At 47.2% G+C, this 22,624-nt stretch overlaps 1 pseudogene; it reads left to right on the top strand.

Moving 5' to 3' along the window:
* LOC134565080 (X-linked interleukin-1 receptor accessory protein-like 2) overlaps positions 1-21,957 on the top strand; it is a 56,556-nt pseudogene extending 34,599 nt beyond the window's left edge.
* Positions 21,958-22,624: the final 667 nt, after the last annotated feature.

The raw sequence follows: 22,624 nt of genomic DNA, 5'->3' as shown, positions 1-22,624 counted from the left end.
TTGCAAATCATCATTGGTGATTCCTACAATGGTACAAATCCATTGTAAGTCTCCAAAAAGTCTCTGGGCATCATGCAAGGTGGAAATGCTGGTGTGTAAAGTGATCTTTTGTGGGCGAATTTGTGCACTTGTGATCATCCAGCCTAAGTATCTCCAAGGAGCTGATCTCTGTATTTTTTCTGGAGCTACAGTCAGTCCACAATGTTTCAATTGTGCAATCAACCAGTTTAACTCTGTTTCTGCCAATGGTTTTTTGGTGGCAATAAGAATGTCATCGACATAATGATAGATCATTGCACTAGAAAAATGCTGGCAAATGGGTTGCAAGGCCCAGTTAATGAATAATTGACACATTGTTGGTGAGTTCCGGCCCCCCTGAGGTAATACAGTCCATTCATATCACTGTGCTGGGGCCGCTCTGTTGATAGATGGCACAGTGAAGGCAAAGCATTGAGTGTCCTGTGGATGAAGCAGAATGGTGAAGAAGCAGTCTTTTAAATCGATGATTACAATGTTCCACCCTTGAGGTATCATAGTTGGCTCTGGCAGGGATGGTTGTAAAGCACCCATTGCTTGCATTTTTTCGTTGACTTTGCGAAGATCATGTAATAATCTCCATTTTCCCGATTTTTTAGGGATAACAAAAATTGGTGTGTTCCATGGACTCACTGAGGGCCGAATGTGACCAGCTTTAAGTTGCTCTTGTACCAATTGCTTAGTAATTTGCAGCCTCTCTTTTGTCATTGGCCACTGCTCGACCCATACAGGAGTTTCAGTCAACTAGGTGATTTTTAAAATGGGTGGCTGCTCTGCAGTGGCCATCAAGGAAAATGCTGGTTAGTGGTTAGGATCATCCCTAGCTGAGAAAGCACATCTCTGCCTAGCTATCCTGGAAGCTCGTCGGGCAACGGCATAACATAGGGTTGAGCCACAATGACTTGATTGTCTTCAAAGATAATACGGATAGGGTCCGCACTCATTAAGGGGACACTCATGCTGCCCACCCCTACAACGTGGATGTAGGGATATTGCAGAGGCCAATCAGGCTGCCAGTGCATTTGATTTATAATGGTAATATCTGCGCCCGTGTCGAGAAGTGGTGATCGGGTGACGATTTGGTCACCATGTTGTAATTTCACTGTGATTCGTGGGTGATCTTTCAGGCTTACTGTAAGAAAGACATTGTGGTTGGTTGATTCAAAGCTCCAATCTCCTCTTTCTGGTTCAGTTGGCTCTTTTGGTCGCTGATGATGTGGTAAAATATTTTCAAACGGGATAATTTGAGCAATTTTGCTCCCTTTTGGAATAGTCACAGGTGGCTGCAAAGCATAAGCCATTATTTTCACTTGTCCGGTGTAATCTGCATCGATGACTCCTGGAATGATGATTACACCTTGTTTGCCTGTGGAGGATCTTCCTAGCAATAAACCTCCAACTAGAGAGATCATGCTATACATTGGTCCATATACATTGGGGGGAATCAGGGTTACTTCTTTGTCTTTTAAGGTAACTTCTGCTGTTGTTATATCTACACCAAGACTTCCCCATGTGGCGGGCCTGTTCTTGCTTAAGAAAATATTTTTGGGGTCTTGTGAGTCAAGGTATTGATTTGTGTCTTGGCGCACTGCCTTAGTGCACTGGCTTTGAAGTTTCCCTGCTTCCTACAAGCTTCAGTTGCATGGGTGTCTGCATTACATTTGTGACACCACACAGTCTTTTGACAGGTTCATTTGAAATGGCCTCTATCACCACAGTGGAAGCAAATAATGCCAGACACTGTTTTTTTGTTGTTGCTGGAACGGCTGATGCTTTTTCCTGCCAATGCAGCTGCGATAAAATGTCCCTGTTGTTGCATTGCATTTTGCACAGCTGCTGTGAATGCTGCCGTTTGGTTGTTCTGTTCGGCTCTGATTGCTCTTACTAACATTTCATCGACCCCACAGCCTTGGGGAAGGGAAGCTAACACAGTCCTGGTGCACGCGTTGGCATTTTCAAAAGCAAGGGAACTAAATAGATGCTCATGCACATCTGTGGGTAGATCTGGGGCATCTTTCAAAGCTGAAGATAGTCGATCGATGAACTGGCCGTAGGGTTCAGTAGCTTCTTGCTTAATATTTGCATATGACGCAGGCTTTTTCTTATCTGGCACCAGTAGCAAAGCTTTGTGGGCCAATGCCTGAGACAGCTGATGGATTTCAATTTGAAATGATAGTTGCACATTGGTAGTAGAATAAGGACCCTGTCCCATCAACATATCTGGCTGGATACCATAAAATGGGTGTCCTACTGTTTGGTGCTTATTTGCCTCTTCGGTAGCTAAAGGTCTCCATTCTCTTTCAAAAATAAGAAATTGCGAGGGCGCCAATAGCAAGGTTGCAATGCTAGAACAGTCTGCTGTGCAAAGGAGATTGGCTATAAAAATATATTGTATGATGTTCTTAGCTGCCAAGGATCTAATTCCATTATTTATTACAGTTTGTTTGGCAGACTGTAAAACTTTCCACTCATGTGGTTGCCATTTAGCTTGATTTTGCTGTATTAAGACTGGGCAGGCAATGGAATTGCATCTTTTAGAACACCAGCCCAGTGCTTTTGAATTGGGTCTGTTTGGGTGGCAGGCAGCGCCATCTGCTGGGCAGCAGGCGGCAGCGCCTGCTTAGATTGCAGAGAAGGAAAAGCTGGCAAATTGTGCATTTTTTGTGGAGAAATCCTGGATGCTTCAATTGTTCGTTGCTCTAGTTGGCTCTGACAATTAGGAAGCTCTGCGAGTTTAGTTATTATTTGTTGTAATTCATCTGACTGCTGCATTTTTCTGGTGGCCTGGGTGTGCAACGACTGTCGGGCTCAGAAACCTCTCCTTCTGAGTCAGATTCTGGCAGGGGGCACTGGGATGCCTGTGGGTGGGTGACGGGCTACGCTGGTGCCGGCTGCGGGGGCGCAGGAGGGTCAGAAGGGACCGGGTCCAAGTTTCCGGAAGTCGCACTGGAGGCCGCCATGTTTTTGTTGGTCACATGCACTGGTGACGTCAGGTCCCCTTCCGCCCGGAACTCCGCCTCCTTGCTGAGTCACTTGCACCCCCCTCGCTCCGCCTTCGGCCACGCCTATGGCCCCGCCTGCCTCCTCATCTTTCACCACACCCCCTGAGCTTGGCGACTGGGGCGTTTCCTGTTTGCTCTCATTCTCTCCGGGAGCTGGTGAGAGCACTGCCTGTGATCGGCCCACATGGCCGTTTGCTGTATCTATTACCTCACACAAAGAGGAGCACACCAGAGCTGCATTCCCTTTTATGGGATGCGTGGAATTTATAACAAAAAATCTTGCCACTTTAGATGGTTTTCTCAGCTCTTTTGGCTCGGAAAGAGACACCCCTGAACCAGAGGGAGGGGGAGCTGCTCCTTCCAGAGCTTGGATGGCGGCCTGTGCTGCTCTTCATTCTGCAGTGGACGTTTGCAAGGTATTTATCACTTTTTTCCAAATCATGCCTAACTCTGAAGCAAGTTTTGCTTCTTTTCCTTGCGAAACGACAGAGTCACATAATAATTCACCAATTTCCTTCCATTCTGCTTCTTTTCCTTGCGAAACGACAGAGTCACATAATAATTCACCAATTTCCTTCCATTCTGCTTCATTAAAAAGAAGCAATGGCTGGTTTAACTTTCCTCTTTTTTTGAGCCCATAGGGTTAACTGTTCTATATCAGTTTCTTTTATCTTTTCACCCGTTTTAGAGGCAATTGTTGCTAAGAGCTGCACTACTGAGTGAAGATCTTTCTCCATACTTGTAATTCTTTTTTTTCACGCACTCCAGCGGCTTACCTCTTCCTTCCACTGTGTGTCGCTGTTCCCCTCCGCGTGGAGCAGACGAACCACGCCTTCCAACCCCAGCTCTGTAAGCTCAGCGCTGCTCGTGGGCCATTCGAATATTCAGTCCGAATTTTGCACACTGAGCAAACCCAAGCGGCAGAGTGTTTCACCGCATCAAAGCGAAATTCATATTTATAAGAAAAATTAAAAATTCAAAATAAAATCCACATTCAAGAGTAATAAAATCAAATAAAATATGCATTAAAGCAAAAAAAAAAAAAAAGTAGCAGAGGTGTCCCGGTTCCAGGGGGCTAGAATGAAACCAGGTCTCTATATGGGGTTGGAACAAAAGCAACGTACGGTCGAACCAATGTGGTGAAAACGTATGTTCTCCTCTTTATTCTCGAAATGGCTGGTTTTATACAGTGCAAAATAATTTACAGTTGCAGGTGCATTCTTATTGGCATTCAGCGTGAACAAGTATGTAAACTATTTCAGTTTAAGGCGGCTACTGTATATTGACTCTAATTGCCCTATACAGTCTATGCCCACACCTTAACCTAATTTCTAACTGCACCACAAAGCTTATCTACTTCAACACAGGCCAAAATCTGAGGTCTAGCAGGCTCAAATCTGAGGCCCAGTTTGGGATAGCTCAAATCTCATTCCACAGCACATTGTGCCCATGATCTCTAAGAAATTCGGTTGCAGGGCAGAGCAGTGAGGGGTCTGTCACTAGAGTGCAGAGTCAGCTCTTTATCCTGAGGGAAAAGCCTTGAGAGTTTCCCGTTGTCTCAGTCACTTCAGCTGGCCGGCTCCCATTCCATTCAGACTTCTCATAGGTCATGGTGAATCTTCAAACCAGGCCAGGGGGTGTGTCCACTCCTTGCTCGGCCAGGGTACCCTCTAATTCTCCTCTTTTGCATCTTGCTTCTCATCTTGGGGTGCAGTTTCTCTTAAAAACCCTCCCAGGATTCACAGGGTTGGTTTTATTTGCATATACAAATGCATATGCATTTGTCCTGGTCGGGCAGAGGGTATCCCTGCTGAAAAGGTAGTTACAGCGAACAATGACCGGGCAATCTAGGCAGGAGCCGCTCCTTTTCACATTTTAATGAGGTAGTAGAATGCCATCGGGCAGCTTTCCTTTGTCTTTAAACTTGCTGGGGTGTGGGAGTGGTACCTCTAGCCTAGCCAGGAGGGGGTCAGCAGCTTTCTGGGGACAGCAGCATCACCCCAGCTATGCGGTTCTCTGCAAAAAGGAAAACCCCCCATTTTTCTAAAAGGCACAAATTGGGGGGGGGGTTGCATTTTGAGTGCTTGGGACTCTTTTAATATGCTAATGGGTGCTCAGCATTTTTCTCTGGGGGGATGGAGCTGTCTCGCTATGGGGGCTAGGACAGGGATGGCACAGCCCCTCCCAGCCGGGAAATTTGTTCATAACAGTTTGACCACTGAGAAAACAGCATGTGACTTTTGGTAATACCCATATAAAACTGAGGCTTTGTTTGAGCCCTCCCTCTCTTTTCTCCCGGTGAGCCACCAGGTAACATCGTGGGCAGCAGCAGGGCCTGGCTTAGGCCCCCTCGGCCTTGGGCAGCCGAGCCCAGCTGAGTCTCTGGGAGCTGCTGCTGTGGGGAGCGGCCCGGCTGGCTGTGCCCTTCTTCTCCCCGGCTGCCGACGGGGGAGAGGGGAGGCTCTGGCTCGGCAGAGCTGGCCGCATGCTGGAGGCCGCGGCAGAGGGGGCCAGGCCATGGCCAGGCCCGGTAGCAGCTTGCAGACTCTGATGGCAGCCCCAAGCTGAGCTATCTTGGATCAAATTGAGGGGTGGAAAAGAAAGCATCCACCAGCCTCCTCTACTGGCATGGTTTTGAGATCTTTGCAGCTGCCGCCCAGCAAGACCTCATGACCACCACAGGCCTGGGCAAGTTTTAACTCTTTCTTGCCAGCAAATAAACTCTCGGAGCACTGGCCCTTCTCACGAGTGAGAACAGACAAAGTGATTGAACTATAAAGAGACATAGCAGGAAACTGAAGTTGGTGAAGAGTGAGTGAAAAGACTATTTGGAACAAAGGAGAAGGAGTGGCCTAATTTGTCTGGATGTCTCTAGTAAACTATGGATAATGGACTATTTTCCCTGTAACATATGAATGCTCTTGGGGGGGATGTAAAGCTCTAGTTAAAAGTGATATGAAGCTCTTTGCTCCTAAGGAAAAGGGGATTTTTAGTTTTTGAGATGAAGATGATTCTGAGAATAGAAGAGAATCTTTGTTTTATACTAGAAGAGGCATCCTTAAAAAGTACCCCTAATAAGCAGATATGGCCCATATGCAGTGTTGGGAAAGCTACTGTTGAGAAGGACCTCACAAAGGCAGGTTTCTGGGTGGCTGTCTTTGTGAGAGATGAGATCCACAAGACAACTTTTATGTTGTGGAGAAATTCCATAGAAGTTTCTAAGAGAGACTCCTTTCCTAAAAGAACTTATGAAAGATTATTTTTTGAAGGGTGTAGTCATGCATTTCTGTACCCGAGCAGGTGTTTCCATATAAGGAAGTTAAGCTAGAATTTTCTATAGCCTGCTCGCTGTAATTGGCTCAGTCCCAGCACAGACACAGTGATAGGGCTTTGGAAGTGCACCTCAAAGTCTAGTGTCCATCTCATTGGGCAAAGAGCCAAATAAGCCCACCTAGACCATCGAGTACTAAAGGGCCTGCATAAGGGTACACGAGGCTTTTTGGAAGTGCCTTAGCCTGTGTAGCTGTGCTTGGTACACTGTGCTCGGCTTATCTCTTTTCATTTTGTAACGTTTATTATTTTTGCTGTTATTAAAACTTTTATTTTACAAAGCATATCCTGGGAAGCCGTCTCGCTATTTTATTAAGCCATTACTCCGCTGGCTGGACCCTTGGAGTTATCGGGAGAAATCTCGATAGAAGGGTGAAACTGACTGACAATTACAAGTTTTGTCTCTTTATATTCTATGTGAGAAAGTAAACCATTGGGGGGAGGAGGGCTTTGAAAGCTTTCATTTAAATTTTTTTCTTTCCCTCTTTCTTTTGGTCTGTGTTAATAAATCTATTTTTATCTTTAAGTTGAGCCTGTTTTACCTTTTTCTCCTAATCTTATTTTCACAATAAGAAGATATTTAGACCACTACATTAAATTTAACAAGCAGCATTCAGCGAATGTGAAACCTCTACATATTTTGGTGTTTCTGCCTGGTTATGAATTTAAAACCATTACAGTTAGGTATAGGATACCATTTATTTGGAACAGGAATACAGTATCCAGCTCCACAAACTCCTTTCAGAAGTCCCTGGTTGTCTGCTCTATGTATGAATCTTATTTTTAATGTCAGGCATGGGTGAAGGTAGTGGGGATACACATGGATGTCAGCTGAAAGAGGAATAAATATGAACACAAGACGGAAGCACTGGCTGTCCTGTAGTGCACTAATCTGCATTATTTGCTTCCTTATCTTGAACTCATCAGCTGTCCTTCAGCTCATCCTGGGATTGGGCTCTCTCTGGGAAGGGGCCATTGCTCTGTCTTTCCACTGTTCTGGTCCAAGCTAAGAGAAACAAAACATATTTAATAAATAGGAAAAGCAAGACACAAAATCATTGGTGTTATAATAAAGTAATTATACACAGGGTTTGGGAACTATTCAGATAGGAAACCAGGAGTGAATTACTCTTCTCAAGTGATGGTCACACTGCCAAACACAGAAAGGCTGGTTATTTTCAGAGTGCCAGGAACCAACCAGCATGGGTTTGATGGTAGATACTCTTTGGTTCTCATAGTGCTGCAAGCCATGTTTCCCAAAAATATCTGTAGAATTTTATATGGTTTCTAGTGTTTTTTCCTTCTCCCTCAACTCCTTCCGCAAATCATCTGAATCTGGTTAGTCAGTCATTTCTTTGTGTAGGCAATTTTGTGCCCATAGTGTTCATTAATTTCCTTGCTCCTAGTCTGCTTGCATATTAGGTTTCCTTCCAGCCTGTGGTTAATGTATCTCATTAAGGATTCTATAGGCAGTTACAGATGATTTAATTGAAAACAGGATGCATCTCTTGGAATTGTCTTCTTCAGTGCTCCAAACTACATTCGGCATCATTACATGTAGATGGTGTTTGGTGAGCACATATTTGCTGTCGGGTGATCTGTCTTCATTACTCAAGGGAGCCATGTAAAAACAATGTTTGGGTTTGTATTGGTGTGCCAGAGTCCTTTAGTTAGCTCAGCCACCGCGGCACAGTGGTTTGAGTGGGACACGTCTCCCGGGCAGGCAGCAGGAGGCGAGGCTTAGACTGCTTTGCTCTACAACGCGGAGGTCTCTAGATCAGGTCGGGAGCAAGGACTGAGAGGGAGGTCCACTGTGTGTGATCCAGAAGGTTTATTCTCCTGAACAGTCAGTGACAGACAGACCCTGAGCACAGAGCACAGCAGGTTATAAATGGAGGGGATTCAAGGGGCAGGTAACAACTTCTGACCAATAGAGAGAAGATGCAGGAGGTAAACAAGGACTTTGGGAACTAATGGGAAACCAGTGAGAAGAAAACAAATTATATGGACAAATGGTACACTGGGGATTAGGGGAACCCCTGAAACAGGTTTTGACAGAGATTGGTCCAGTAAAAGATTGACTTGGAACATTCAGGAAAAAGGGTTAGGGTCAGCATAACTGACAGCTCCGGGGGAGCAAATAACTTTTGTGACAAAACCATGAACTCAGACAAAACAAGGGGATAAAGAACAGTCCAGTAACCATAAAACTTGAACAAACTACAACAGGTTTGGGTATAACACTTCTTGCTGCCTGTTCCTCCTTGGGCATTGCATTGAATGTGACGCAACTAAGTTACTGATAGAACCACTCACAAAGTAATTTTTTTTTTAACCTATGGGAATTGCTAACATTTTGAGAACAGTTTTGTACCATATTGCAAAATGATGTTACAAGGAGGGAGGGGGAAACGGTCAAAATTTAAAATGTATTTTTTCAGTAAAAACAAGTGGGTTCGATCTAATGCTGACATCTTATTTTTATATTCTGATTTATGATAAAATACAATCCCTGCGACATAAAAGTGAATAATTCCATACTGATTTCATCAAGACAATTTTTTTCCAATGAAATATCATTGAAGTTGACACCTCCTGCAGCAAAAGTGATGTTACAGCAAAGTTATATTTATCTGATGGAAATATGTTGCTCTGGAACTTTGCGGTTGATACTAGTTGGTGACATTATTCCTGAAGTCCCTATTCAGTTTTTTTCTTGTAAATGAAACAGAGCCATTGCCTGACAATAATTTCTTAGCTCAATGGAAAGGTAAAAGCAACCCTTTCTCTATCTCACATTGCAGTATAGATTGCTTGGATTTAGTACCTTCTAATGGACTGAACACTTGAGACAGACAACTGAACCTGGGGTATTTTGGGAAGTCTCCAATTCTGAGGGAAAGGGAGCACAGATGATTTAGAAACTCAGAGGTTTATGCAGTCAGAATGGTACCACTGGGAAAAATAAAGCTGGAATTTCTGGAGACAGGAATCTGTCTTCCCATGCTTTTCTTCACAGAAATGTTCAAGTTGTGAAAATGTAACATATTGTAGAGCGCACCCAATGGAACCACAGGCTCCAGGAAAATTGTTACCTGCCTTCAGTAGTAGTCCCAAGCTGGAGTTAGTGGGAGTACTAAGTACTTCCGGACCAGATGGCTGGAAATTTGTGGTTCCAGTTTCTTATAGCTCAGTGTACTTTATCCTCAGTGCATCAACAAGTCCCCTGTTCATTGGCCACATCTATTAGTGAACAGCTCCAATCTTGGAATTTGAGGGATCACCTCATGACCGTTCGTGAAGATGTTCGTTAGTCAGCTGAGGACAGAGCTCTAACGTGTAGCAATACCCAGTAAGGAAGGTGGGCATCCAAAAGAGATGTGAGGAGAAAATAGGGAATTTCTCCCATCTTCTTTCCACCCTGTTTGCCCAAGGCAAAGGCTGATAACTTTTAGATTGTTATGGTATAAAGGGTTATTGCTGGGGTGTTGCTATTGAAATAATTGGTGCTGGATATTTGAAGAGATGAAAGTGGAGTGATTTTTTTGTTTGTTTTGTTAGTTTGTGTTTTTTCTCAAGTGAATGCATTTGGATATGAATGGCCGTGCTCTGTGGCAGTGTGTTAATTTAATCGGTTAGGCTTTCTATACTTTTGTACTTGTTGGGTTCCCTGTACCCCACCCCTCGACTGTTCCTTTGTTTAACTCACATGACTCCGGCACCTGTCATGCGGCACACGGTTAGCTGCCTGTCATTTCTCCTGCCTTTGTAAATCCCTCCTATTTTTCCCCTGATTAGTCCAAGCGATGTTCTATTACACCTGTATCCCCTGGCAACCTGCCCCAGTTGGCTGGCAGTGGCCGGCCACCCCCTTTGTTCCCCCTCCGAATCCTTCGGACAAAAACCCCCCGCACCCCTCTCCCCCCGAGCAGTTTCGGGCTGAGGAGGTGTTTGCAATAAACCCTCTGTTCGTCTGAAATTGTTTCCTCCTTTCTTTCCACTGCCCGTCGAATCTCCATCGCTCGCATAAGCCTCTGCCAGGCAAAGAACCCACGGGAGTCAGTACTGCTTGCGAGCTTGCAGACTGACCCCCTACCACTCTGTCGCTGTGTCTGGGCCAGCGGCGACAGAGCCCGTTGGCTCTCTGTGAGCACACCGACGGAGGTGTGGCGCCCACCGTCCGGCACTGGAAAGGGGCTTTCAGCGCCTTTACGGAGCCCACGGGCAGGATTGGTGCGTCTCAGCAAGGAGCTGAGCTCACCTGAAATAATCCCTGGACGTCACATCGGCCCGGGTTTGAGCGCCCTCCGCGAGGGATCGCTCCCCGGGGAAGAGGAGGGCAGCCGTCTCCGTCGCGTCCCGAAGACGGTCCTTCTCCGGCGGTGGATCTTCTGGAGCAGCTTTGGAGCACCACGCCAGGGGTTTGTAAGTAAGCAGACCCCCCTAGTCCGCGGGGCGGGTCAGTGGGAACGGCGTTTCCCTTTCTGGCAGCCTGTGGGGGACAGCACCCCCCTTGCTGAGGTCGCGCGGCCCCCAGGATTTGGGTTTTTTGGCCCCTGTCCTGGGCTCACCCCCCCTGGCAGTTTTCCGTTCCTTCGGTTTGATTTAAGGCTTTTATTTTTGTGCGCAAGAGCGAGCTCGCACGGCGCGGCTGCTGGCAGGCGCGGGTTTTCGCCGGCCAGCCAGTTTCGGTTTCGCCGCATGCGCTGGCATTTTGCAGAGGTGGTCGGGCGCGTGAAACAGCGGTTTTAAAACGCGCGCGGCGGCGGGTTTTTTTTCATTGCGTCTTTCGTTTGCTGGCTCCAGAAATTACGCAGGCAGAATGGGTACTTCTCTGTCTGCTTCCCAGAAAGGAGTGTTTTACAGTTGTGTTACGTTATTAGAAGCTAATAAAGTTAAGTTCTCTAAGGATTGTTTAAAAAAGCTGGTCCGATGGCTTTTCATGCACTACCCGACGGCGTCCCCGCCGATGGTACACAGCTCCCGGTTTTGGGAGCTGGCGGAAAAGAAACTATTACAATTAGGTAACGCCGGGGAAAAGAACACACAGGAATTAGCCTTTTTAATTTTGCAACTAAAGACGGCAGCGAAGAAAAAGGGAGTGCAGAAAAGCTCTCAGGAACCCCAGCTAGCCCTGGTTTCCCTTCAACCCAATCCCAGCCCCTCTGCCCCGAGAAAGGGAATTTTGAGGAAAGCAGCGACTCAGAGAGTTGTCCGCCCAGACTCTCCAAAAAATTCCCGGCCCCCGAGCCCCAGTAGCCTGGGACAGACTGCTGGGGACCCCTCGGAAGGCTCCGGCCAAGCTGACCGAGGACCTTTCCTTCCCCCTGCTTCCCCGAATTACAAACCCAAAGTTCAGTTTAATTTAAATGCGTCACACTGGCCACAAAATGGCGGCAGTGACCCACCTAATGGCGTCCACTCCTCCACGTGGCCGCCACCCTTCCCCCATCCCCTGAACCCCTTTCTTCCCTCCAACCCCTTCCTTCCCTCAGCTCTTCCCTCCGCCCCTCCCATAGCCCCTCCCCGGACCCCTCCCTCCTCCCCAAAGGTCCCGCACACTCGCCCTGCCCCTCGACACGCCCCTGAGGCGGGGCCGACTCCATCTCCCCGCCCCGGAAGGACGCCATCTTGCCAGCAATTTTCCCACGCCCTCTCTTCTGGTTCCCACGGTTGGGAACCAGAAGAAATGAGCGAGGGTGAGCCGGAGGTCACTCTCTCTGCTGCGCCTGTCACCTACCGCAGAACACGTGGTGGTGACACACCAAAACCCAATTGGCATGCTTTTTCCCAAAGCATCATTCGGGATTTATGCAAGGCGCACAAGGAATACGGCAGGGAGAGTCCCTACTTCCGTGGCCTCCTCACTGCTGATCTCGCAGGTGTCCATGTTGTTCCAGCAGACCTCCGGCAGCTTTTCTCTTGCCTGATGAATGGCACAGAGTTTAAGCTCTGGGATGCAGCATTTAAACAGGCCCTGCGAGAAGCAATGCCTCAGTTGCCCTTTCCAGCCATCGATGAAGAAGGCAATCCCCTCTCTCTTGAGTTGCTTGCTGGTGAAGGTTCCTATGTTTCCCCTGAGTCCCAGGCAGCCCTAATACCCTCAGCAGTCCTTTCAATTATAAAAAATATAGCCTGCAAGGCTTTCTTTTGTTTGCAGCCAGACGCACCATCACCACCCTATACCACCATTAGGCAGGGACCTTCTGAATCATTTGTTGCCTTTGTAGAGCGGCTCACCAGAGCAGTGGAAGTTCAAGTTCAAACAGAAAGTGCACGGGAAGGTATTATAGGGGAGCTTGTTTTCGTTAATGCTAACAACCTGTGTAAACAGGCAATTTTGAGTCTTCCCCTAGATCCGCCCCGCACTCTCCAGTCAATGCTCCAGGTGTGCCAGATGAAGGTGACCTTCCTTGCCCGGAGGAACCCACCACCCTCCCAGGCAACCTTTCCGCCCAAGGCTGTGCATGCTGCAGAATCATCCCAACAGCCTCGACATCGTCCGCCTCGGCGGCGACCCTCCTTCGGCAATCGCCATGGTCGCTGCTTCTTCTGCAAGGACGAAGGACACTGGACTGCCAACTGCCCTAAGAAACCTTCACTACAGCGGACTCAAAATACATCTCCAGGAACACCGGTGCCTTCCCAGGCACAGCAAAAAATCTGAAAGGGGAGCGCGGGTCCACCCAGCGCGACGACCCCAATCGGGTGGACCGGGCAGGGAACTCCAAAGGGGGTCAATTGGATGGACATTCTACACCAGACTCAAGAACACCTGAACATGATATAGCAAAACCTATTCTCACCACCTCTTCCTTTTTTGAACCCTACAGGTTGCATCTCACCAGACCATGGTACCTGATGGATAGGGACTTCCATTTTGTGACCATAGACCCAAAGAAGTTACATCAGTGGCCAATGACCGGCGAAGGTAAGTTCATCGTCGTCGGTGATTGCAAATACACTCCGCAGGAGATTGAGGTAGTCCCGGGGACACTTCACAACAACCCCAGGGCCCTCATTCTCTGGCTGCGCTGCACTCATCCGCCCACATTTTTACCCGAGGGCCAGGTCATCGCACAAGCAATTCCTTATGGTGACCCAGAACATCTTACCTTTACTGTAAATGCTGTACATCACATTTCCACCCGTAAGCCCTTAGTGCGATGTACGCTCGCTGTGGGAGATGAGTCAATAGCTAAAGATCTGCTTTTTCACACAGAGGCAGATGTGACGCTCATTCCGACCGCGGAATGGCCGTCGCACTGGCCCCTAGAGGACGTGGACGGACAGATCCAAGGTGTAGGAGGAATCCAATCCGCAAAACAGTCGAAAAACGTGGTAAAAATTACGGGGCCAAAAGGACAATTGGCTGCCATCCGTCCTTTTGTTTTAGATTACAAGGAACCCCTGCTTGGAAGAGACCTCATGGCTCAGTGGGGGGTCACAATTGAAATTCCCGACCCCTCGCAAAATTTTCAGGCAGCGGCTGCTGAGAAGCGCCCGACCCTCAAACTGAATTGGACAACAGATAAACCAGTCTGGGTTGAGCAGTGGCCGCTAACAAAAGAGAAATTACAGGCGCTTGAGGAGCTCGTGGAGGAGCAATTAGCTAAAGATCACATCGTGGAGACCAATTCTCCATGGAACTCGCCCGTTTTTGTCATTCGAAAGAGTGACAAAAAACGATGGTGCCTCCTCCATGACCTCCGCCAAATTAACGAAGTAATTGAAGATATGGGGTCTCTCCAACCTGGAATGCCTTCCCCAACCATGCTGCCACGAAATTGGAATCTGGCTGTAATTGACATAAAAGATTGCTTTTTCCAAATTCCTCTACACCCGGACGATGCCCCGCGTTTCGCCTTCTCGGTTCCTTCCATCAACCGAGCGGCCCCAAGGAAGAGGTACCACTGGAGGGTTCTCCCGCAAGGGTTGAAAGCCTCCCCGGTGATGTGTCAGCAGTACGTCTCTTCCTTGCTGTCCTCTGTGTGCGCAGCCACGGAGGGGGTTGTCATCCACCACTATATGGATGACATCCTCGTTTGCGCCCCGACCGAAGATGAACTTACGCGAGCGCTTGACCTTGTAACCAATTCGTTAGTTGCTGCAGGGTTCAAGCTGCAAAAAGATAAGATCCAAACGATGCCACCCTGGAAGTACCTGGGCCTAGAGATTGGTAAGAGGACCATTGTGCCTCAAAAATTGGAAATTCGGACAAATGTCCGTACCCTTGCGGACGCCCATCAGCTTTGCGGTGCCTTGAATTGGGTAAGGCCCTGGCTAGGTCTGACCACCGAGGATCTAGCCCCTCTTTTCAATTTATTGAAAGGGGGAGGGGAGCTCAGTTCTCCTAGGGTGCTTACCTCAGAGGCAAAAGCAGCGTTGGAGAAGGTCCAGCAGGCAATGACATTGCGACAGGCACACAGATGCGATCCCGAGCTTCCCTTTCGGTTCATCATTCTGGGTAAGCTGCCACATCTACATGGGATCATTTTTCAATGGGACACGGGTGCAAAAACATCAGCACACAACACCAAGGGCCAAGGTAGAAAGGACCCTCTTCTTATTATAGAGTGGGTCTTTCTCAGCCACCATCGGCCCAAAAGAATGACACAGCCACAAGGGCTTATGGTCCGCAAAGCAAGAACGCGGATGAAAGATTTGGCAGGGTGCGACTTTGAATGTATTCACATGCCAATTGGATTGTCAACAGGCCAAATGACCAAACCCATGTTGGAACACCTGCTTCAGGAAAATGAAGCACTTCAATTCGCTCTAGATTCCTTTAAGGGCCAAATTTCAATTCATCGGCCGGCCCACAAACTATTTAATTCGGACGTAACATTTAAATTGGCTTTAAAGAGTGTCCAGAGCAGGAGACCTCTCGATGCGATGACAGTTTTTACTGACGCGTCCGGGAGTTCTCACAAGTCAGTGATGACTTGGGAGGACCCTGAAACTCGGCAGTGGGAGGCAGATATTAAAGTAGTTGAGGGTTCACCTCAAATAGCCGAGTTGGCCGCTGTCGTCAGAGCACTTGAGAGATTCTCTGGACCTCTCAATATTGTAACCGACTCCGCATACGTAGCGGGGGTGGTATCTAGAGCAGATCAGGCAATTTTACAAGAGGTGTCCAACACAGCTCTGTAGGAGCAGCTCTCAAAATTGGTCAAAATTGTCTCCCACCGAGAGCAACCGTTTTATGTGATGCATACCAGGTCGCACACGGAATTGCCTGGGTTTATTGCTGAGGGTAACAGGAGGGCTGACGCTCTTGCTGCCCCTGTAGCGATAGCCCCATTGCCTGACGTTTTTGAGCAGGCCAAGCTCAGCCATCAGCTGTTCCATCAGAACGCGCCTAGCTTAGCTAGACGTTTTAACCTCACACGTCAACAAGCTAAGGCGATTGTTGGCTCGTGTCCTTCATGCCAGTCCAACGCTGTGCCTACCCTGCATGCCGGGGTCAACCCTTGCGGGTTGGAGAGCTGTGAACTCTGGCAGACAGATGTCACCCACATTCCATCATTTGGGAGACTGAAGTACTTTCACGTCTCCGTCGATACCTTCTCTGGCGCTGTCTATGCCTCTGCGCACGCAGGTGAGAGGGCCCAACATGTTATCCAACACTTTGTTCAGGCCTTCTCATTCATGGGCATCCCCAAGGGGATCAAAACAGACAACGGCCCTGCGTACAAATCCAAGGAATTTGCTGGCTTCCTACAGCAATGGGGAGTGGAGCACAAGACAGGCATCCCCCACTCCCCCACAGGCCAAGCAATCGTAGAGAGGACCCACCAAGAGATCAAGAGGGTCCTTAAACAACAGCAACAGATATTAAAGGTAGAACCGCTGGCAATCAGATTGGCCCGAGCCCTTTATGTCATCAATTTTCTAAATTGTTCCTTTGAAAATCCCAATCCGCCCATTACCATACACTTTGGGTGCAACAAGGAGTGGCAGTTCGATCCCAAGCCCCCGGTGCTGGTGAGATCGCCTGAGTCAGGGAAGGTGGAGGGTCCGTTTGACCTGGTGACATGGGGACGTGGGTACGCCTGTGTCCTCACGCCTACCGGGATCAAATGGATACCTGCCAAATGGGTAAAACCATTCATTAAAAGGAAGAGGGAGCGTGACGACAGCGTCCCGCAGGTGGCTTCAGCGGCATTCCGCCATCGAAGGCGAGTCTCCTCCAGACCCTGTCTTCCCATCCTGTGGGAATGGGACCATGACCTGTCCTTTACCTATTTCTGTGACCCAAATTAATAATTTTTGGCCCCCCAGTTTTGTTTTTCAGACCCGGACCCAAGATGCTAAGCCTCCCGACCGTGCTCTTTCTGACCAAGCTGCTAACATTCACCCAAGCTTGGACCGTCCCACAGTCGCGAGCCAACATGTGGGCTCTGCTCGCAGAATCTATGGGACAGGATCACATCTGTCTCAATCAAGCATCAGCCTCAGACCCGATGTCCATATGCCTCATGGGGATTCCCTTTAGACAGTGGGAAATGCCTGAAAGACTTCTCCATTGTGCCCACTGCATCAGTAAGACCTCCCAATTTAATCCTTTTATTGGCTGGAAGAATTTTGTGCTTTCCCTGCCAGATATGAAAGAGGAACCCTAAGAGCTGCGGCTCCTCGGAGCAACTACAGCTCCCGCCTGCATTCGTATTACCAATTCGGCCGACGCTTTAGACAACCGCACCAAGCACGCTTTTCAATCTAAAGTGCTAGATAGAGCCCACTCGTGGTGCAAGAAGTTGGCCAAGGGAGTTCTTCCCCCTCAAATTCACAACCACCCCAAAAAGTTACCCAAGGGAGTCTTTCTGATCTGCAGAGATCGAGCTTGGGCAGGTATCCCCTCTCGTCTTTCTGGAGGTCCGTGCACCCTAGGAAAGGTAGGGCTGTTCACACCCAACAAGATGCAAATCACGGATTGGAAAGAAAAACAAAAGAAACAAAGTGGTGCACATGGATTGGCAGTTTCCAAAAGAGACCTTAGAAAATTAGACCCGGATTGCGATTCAGAAATTATTCATTGGAACAAAACTAAAGAGGTCGCAATCACAAATTTTGCCCCATGGGTCTCCTTTGCTAAGGCCGTGGGGGAATTGGGACATTTAAAATGTTGGGTGGCGAAACAAGCAAATTTAACCTCCAAAACCCTATTCAACCTCCTGCAGGACGAGGAAATAATGAGGCAAGCTTCCCTCCAAAATCTGGCAGCCATAGACTACATCATACTTCTCCACGATCACACGTATGAGGAGTTTGAGGGTCTATGTTGTTTTAATCTGTCGACTCGGGCTGAGAGCACTCGAAAACTCATTGTACAGATGCAAAATATGATCAGTGACATCAAAAGAGAGACAGGTGATTGGATGAGCAACATTTTTAAAGGTTGGGGTTTATCTGGATGGGCCGGGTCCATTTTAAAAACATGTCTGTTGATTTTGTTTATTATTTTAATTGTTTGTCTTGCTTTCGGACTAATCAGGAGATCGTTAATTAAGTTAGTTTTAAGTTCCACATCTACCCCCTCTCCGGCTGCTGCTCGGGTCGCCAAGGCCACGGCTCCTGAAGACGAGTTGAAGGAGCTTGAAAAGGAGCTTGAAGAAGAGAGTGACGGTGAAAGCCTCGCAGACGATTAGTGGCCAGCTCAACAACCTCGATTCGCCAAATGTTACCTGGACTCTGAGCATCTGCCGGACCCCCCTCACTTCTGTTCTTTTAGTAAAAAGAAAATGGGGAGATGTGGCAGTGTGTTAATTTAATCGGTTAGGCTTTCTATACTTTTGTACTTGTTGGGTTCCCTGTACCCCACCCCTCGATTGTTCCTTTGTTTAACTCACATGACTCCGGCACCTGTCATGCGGCACACGGTTAGCTGCCTGTCATTTCTCCCGCCTTTGTAAATCCCTCCTATTTTTCCCCTGATTAGTCCAAGCGATGTTCTATTACACCTGTATCCCCTGGCAACCTGCCCCAGTTGGCTGGCAGTGGCTGGCCACCCCCTTTGTTCCCCCTCCGAATCCTTTGGACAAAAACCCCCCGCACCCCTCTCCCCCCGAGCAGTTTCGGGCTGAGGAGGTGTTTGCAATAAACCCTCTGTTCGTCTGAAATTGTTTCCTCCTTTCTTTCCACTGCCCGTCGAATCTCCATCGCTCGCATAAGCCTCTGCCAGGCAAAGAACCCACGGGAGTCAGTACTGCTTGCGAGCTTGCAGACTGACCCCCTACCACTCTGTCGCTGTGTCTGGGCCAGCGGCGACAGAGCCCGTTGGCTCTCTGTGAGCACACCGACGGAGTGCTCAGACTACCCTGGACATATGGTACTGCCCAGTATTGTGTCCTACAGAGAACTGTCTTGTGCATAGCAGTGTTCTGAGTTGTTTGGAGGAGGGATGAATATGTCTCAGGAAAGATGCGTGATAGTTTCTTATTTACTGTATCTTGCAGATTCAACCTCTAACGATGAAGCTTCCCACCTAAATTCTTTCTTTTTGGGAGAAGAAAGAATGGAAGAAAATGAAGAGTCTGAGCTGTTGATACATTGGGATAATGTCTTTCCATTGTATGGAACATTTCTACCTTTCCTTAAGTTTTGTTTCACCAGTTCTGCTTATCATTTTCTCATTGTTGCTGATTCTCTCCCCGCTCCACTGCCTCTTCCATGGATTTTAATGTAGATTTTTTTCATTAATGAGTAACTATTTTACACAGAACGGGGGGGGGGGGGGGGTGTCCTCATAAAGTATTTCAAGGAAAAAAAAAAACAACTGTAAATGCTGCATGATTAAAAAGTCATAAACCATTAACTAAAAGTCAGGATTGTTGCATAGACATTTGTAATGTATGTGTATGTCTTAAATCTTTGTGTGTCTGGGATGTTTCAAGTTGCCTCTTTTTTCCATTTGTGAAAGGAATTCTTGCTGCTAAGTGGTGAAATAAAACATTGGTAAAGGCAGATTTGATACTAACTGTGGAACTGCATTTTATTTAAATGGTATGCTCTGTCTCACCCCTCCAAAATGTACGGTTTGTCCCAAGTCTGTAACCTCCCCTGCAGTATCATGTATCTGTAATCCCATTGGCCTGAGAATCAATCTGCGCCCACTTTGAATCTCCCTGTTAAGGGTGCAGAGGGAGGGGGCTCGCTCTCTTGCTCCGGAGGCCTCTGCAGGCTCTGCCCCTCTCCCCTTCCCTCTCTCACCCTCCTCCCCCCTTTCCCCCCTCTCCCTCAGAAACCATGCTGCCTTCCCGGGGTCAGACTCTAAATAAATCCTCATCTAATCAGCACCTCACCAGCCGTCTGAAGTCTCCTTGCCTGTCTGCATGCAAATGCCAGTGAACATAGGGCCTGGGGGGCCCCCCGGGGACCCCCCCCATAGACGCCCCCAAATCCACACTACAACAGCTAACTATGCCTTCAGTCTCATGAAAATAAGCTATTTTAGAATGTTCCTATTGGCCTATTTTGTAGCTATTTACTTTACTAGAAGTAGTGTGAATAAGCATGCTGTGATATGGTGCCTGGGACTATAAAATGAGTCTTGCAGTAACAGATGTTGATTAATGATGTTATTTGTAATTATTATTCCTGCTAGAGGGCAGATGTGTGAGAGGTCCTGCCCTGGGCTGAGTAAAGATCTGTTCTGTGCAGCTCTTGTGTCCAAGTCTTCATTTCTAACACGTGCTTCTCCTCTGTTGTCAGGCAGCACATTCCCAGTAGCATGGTCAGGAGGTTCATGTAGTTTAAAAACACAAAGATATCCTTTCTCGAAGCTTGCAGTTGTAATGCTGTGCAACCAATGAACATTTTTTGCCCTTGGTGGTTTTGTTGAAGGGATTTAATTTTTCTGGTCTTGACCCAAAACCCATTGAAGTTTGTTGAATGAAGTCTTCATCTGAATGGGTTTTGGATCAGGTCTGTAAGTAGATCTCTTTCCCATCCTGTTCCATGTCATACCAGTGTATTTGGCTTCTCTTCCCTACCATCCCTGGGATAAGTGAACCTCAGGGATCAAAGTTCAACTTCACAAATATTTTGAAATTCAATAAACTGGCATCATGGAGCTGCTGATGGGGCTGGCATTTCTGCTTATACTGATTGTTTGCAACTCCTTGGCATGCATGAATACAATAATTCTACTATTTTCTTTGTCACTGATGTCTCAAAAAATAAATACTTCCAATATGTTTAAATTTTCCATTTGTTCCTGTCACTTGTGAAGTCTCTGTTAATATCTTGGGGTACATAGAAGCATAGATTTGTGATATTAAAACAGACCACTGGGCCACAAAGAATGTTCTTATGCTTTTGTGGTCAATACCTAAAGAAGAAGCTACCATGATGCTTCTATGCAATAGCACAAATTCTGCATGTGATGAGGGTTCATTTCTTTTTGAGCTTTTGCAAGTTATGGTTCATACAACCTGCAGTACCCTCATGTCTTTGCATCTGTAACATAGGAACCGCTTCCCAGAGCGTGCTTCCCTCAATGCAGCATTAATCACAACCAATGTTAATGTTAGAATTTACACAAACATTACATTGATCTTGACCTATATTTTTTTCCACTAAGTGAACTGTGCGTTTTTTGTTCTCTAATGCACCTACACAGCAAGGGTATTATGTAAATGTCATTCTGCTGCAATGAACAGGGAAAAATAGCAAAGGATGGAGGGTGTTATTAAGGAGTTTTCTGTGTACTCCATAAATTGAAATATTTTGTGATACACAATCCTATTTTTGTTGGAGTATATTGAAATGCCCATTGTTTTAAATGGTGTGGATCAGTAAAATGCAGGATTTTGTTATACTTGATTGCAAGTCTGATGTTTTAATACAATAGACTTCTTTATTCTTTACTCTTTCTCTCTTTCTATAATTTGTAGCCTACATTGAAGATCTCACAAGATGTGTTGAGCAAAGCAGAAGACTCATTATCGTGTTAACTCCTGACCATGTTCTCAGGAGAGGATGGACTATTTTTGAAATGGAAAACAGACTCCATAACATGCTAGTCAGTGGAGAAATCAAAGTTATTTTGATTGAGTGTACTGAATTAAAAGGGAAGGTGAATTATCATGAAGTGGAATCATTAAAGCACACCAATAAACTTCTCTGAGTGATCAGTGGAAAGGACCAAAAAGCAGCAAACTGAATTCTAAGTTTTGGAAGCGCCTAGTCTTTGAAATGCCAGGGAAGAAAAAGGAGGTGGTGTCTCGGCATCAGGTCCTGGATTCTGCAGAACAAGGACTCTTTGGAGACCTCCAGACTGTGCCCTCTCTTGCTGTCAGGCACTTCTGCCATGCTGGTGGAGTCACGGGCAGATTTAAGCAATTACCATCTGGCAGACTTTGTGCACATGAGGCACTACTGCAGAGGCTACGAGTATGACGTGTCTGCAGCCACGCTGCCCATGGCCTCCATCAGCAACCACCACACGTACTGTAACATCCCCCTGACACTCCTCAATGGACAACTATCTCTCAATGCAGTCAAGGACCCCCAGGAGTTCCACATGAACAACCCCTTGCTACTTTTATCAGCCAAAGAGCTCAGCTTCACCAGTAATATCTGGTAGTGAACATCAGGGCTCTTTGGAGATGCTTCATGGCTGCCATGAAGAGGCATCTGTAAAGAACTTTGCCCTACCCACATGGGGTGAGAAAACCTATTCAAAGCAGCAGCACACTTGTTTGCTTTTCTACTTGAACTTTTTTGTTTACATTTACAAATTATTGACAAAGGGGGCATTCTTTTGTAACTTGGTGTTGTAGTTAAAATTTTGGGGGGGTTCCCGGGGAGGGTTCCTCGGGAGCCCCCCAGGTCCTAGGGTCGTGGGTGTTCCCGTGCTGGTAGGCAAAGAGACTCAGATGCCAGTGGGGTGCTGATGAGGTGAGGGTTTATTCACTGAGGGAGAGGGGAAGGGAAGGGGGGAGGGGGAGAAGGGGAGAGGGATGGGGAGAGAGCAGTCTCTAGAGACCACCAGGGCAAAAGAGGAAAGAGCCCTCTCAGACTGCACCCTTAACACAGAGGTTCAAAGTGGGCGCGGTAACATTCTCCAGCCAATGAGGTTACAGATACATGATACTGCAGGGAGGGTACAGACTTGGGATAAACCATACATTTTCCAGGGGTGAACAAGAGCAAACCATTTCCATAAAATGCAATCCCACAACTTGGTAATGTCCTTCCTGTCTTTTAATGTACACTTTTATTGCTTCTTTAAAAAGGATGGAGGAGAGAAA

The sequence above is a fragment of the Prinia subflava genome (assembly GCF_021018805.1).
Source record: "Prinia subflava isolate CZ2003 ecotype Zambia chromosome W unlocalized genomic scaffold, Cam_Psub_1.2 scaffold_33_NEW, whole genome shotgun sequence".
In the NCBI taxonomy this organism is placed as follows: Eukaryota; Metazoa; Chordata; class Aves; order Passeriformes; family Cisticolidae; genus Prinia; species Prinia subflava.
The sequence above is the reverse complement of the archived record's forward strand: the minus strand, read 5'-3'. Positions and strand labels throughout refer to the sequence as shown.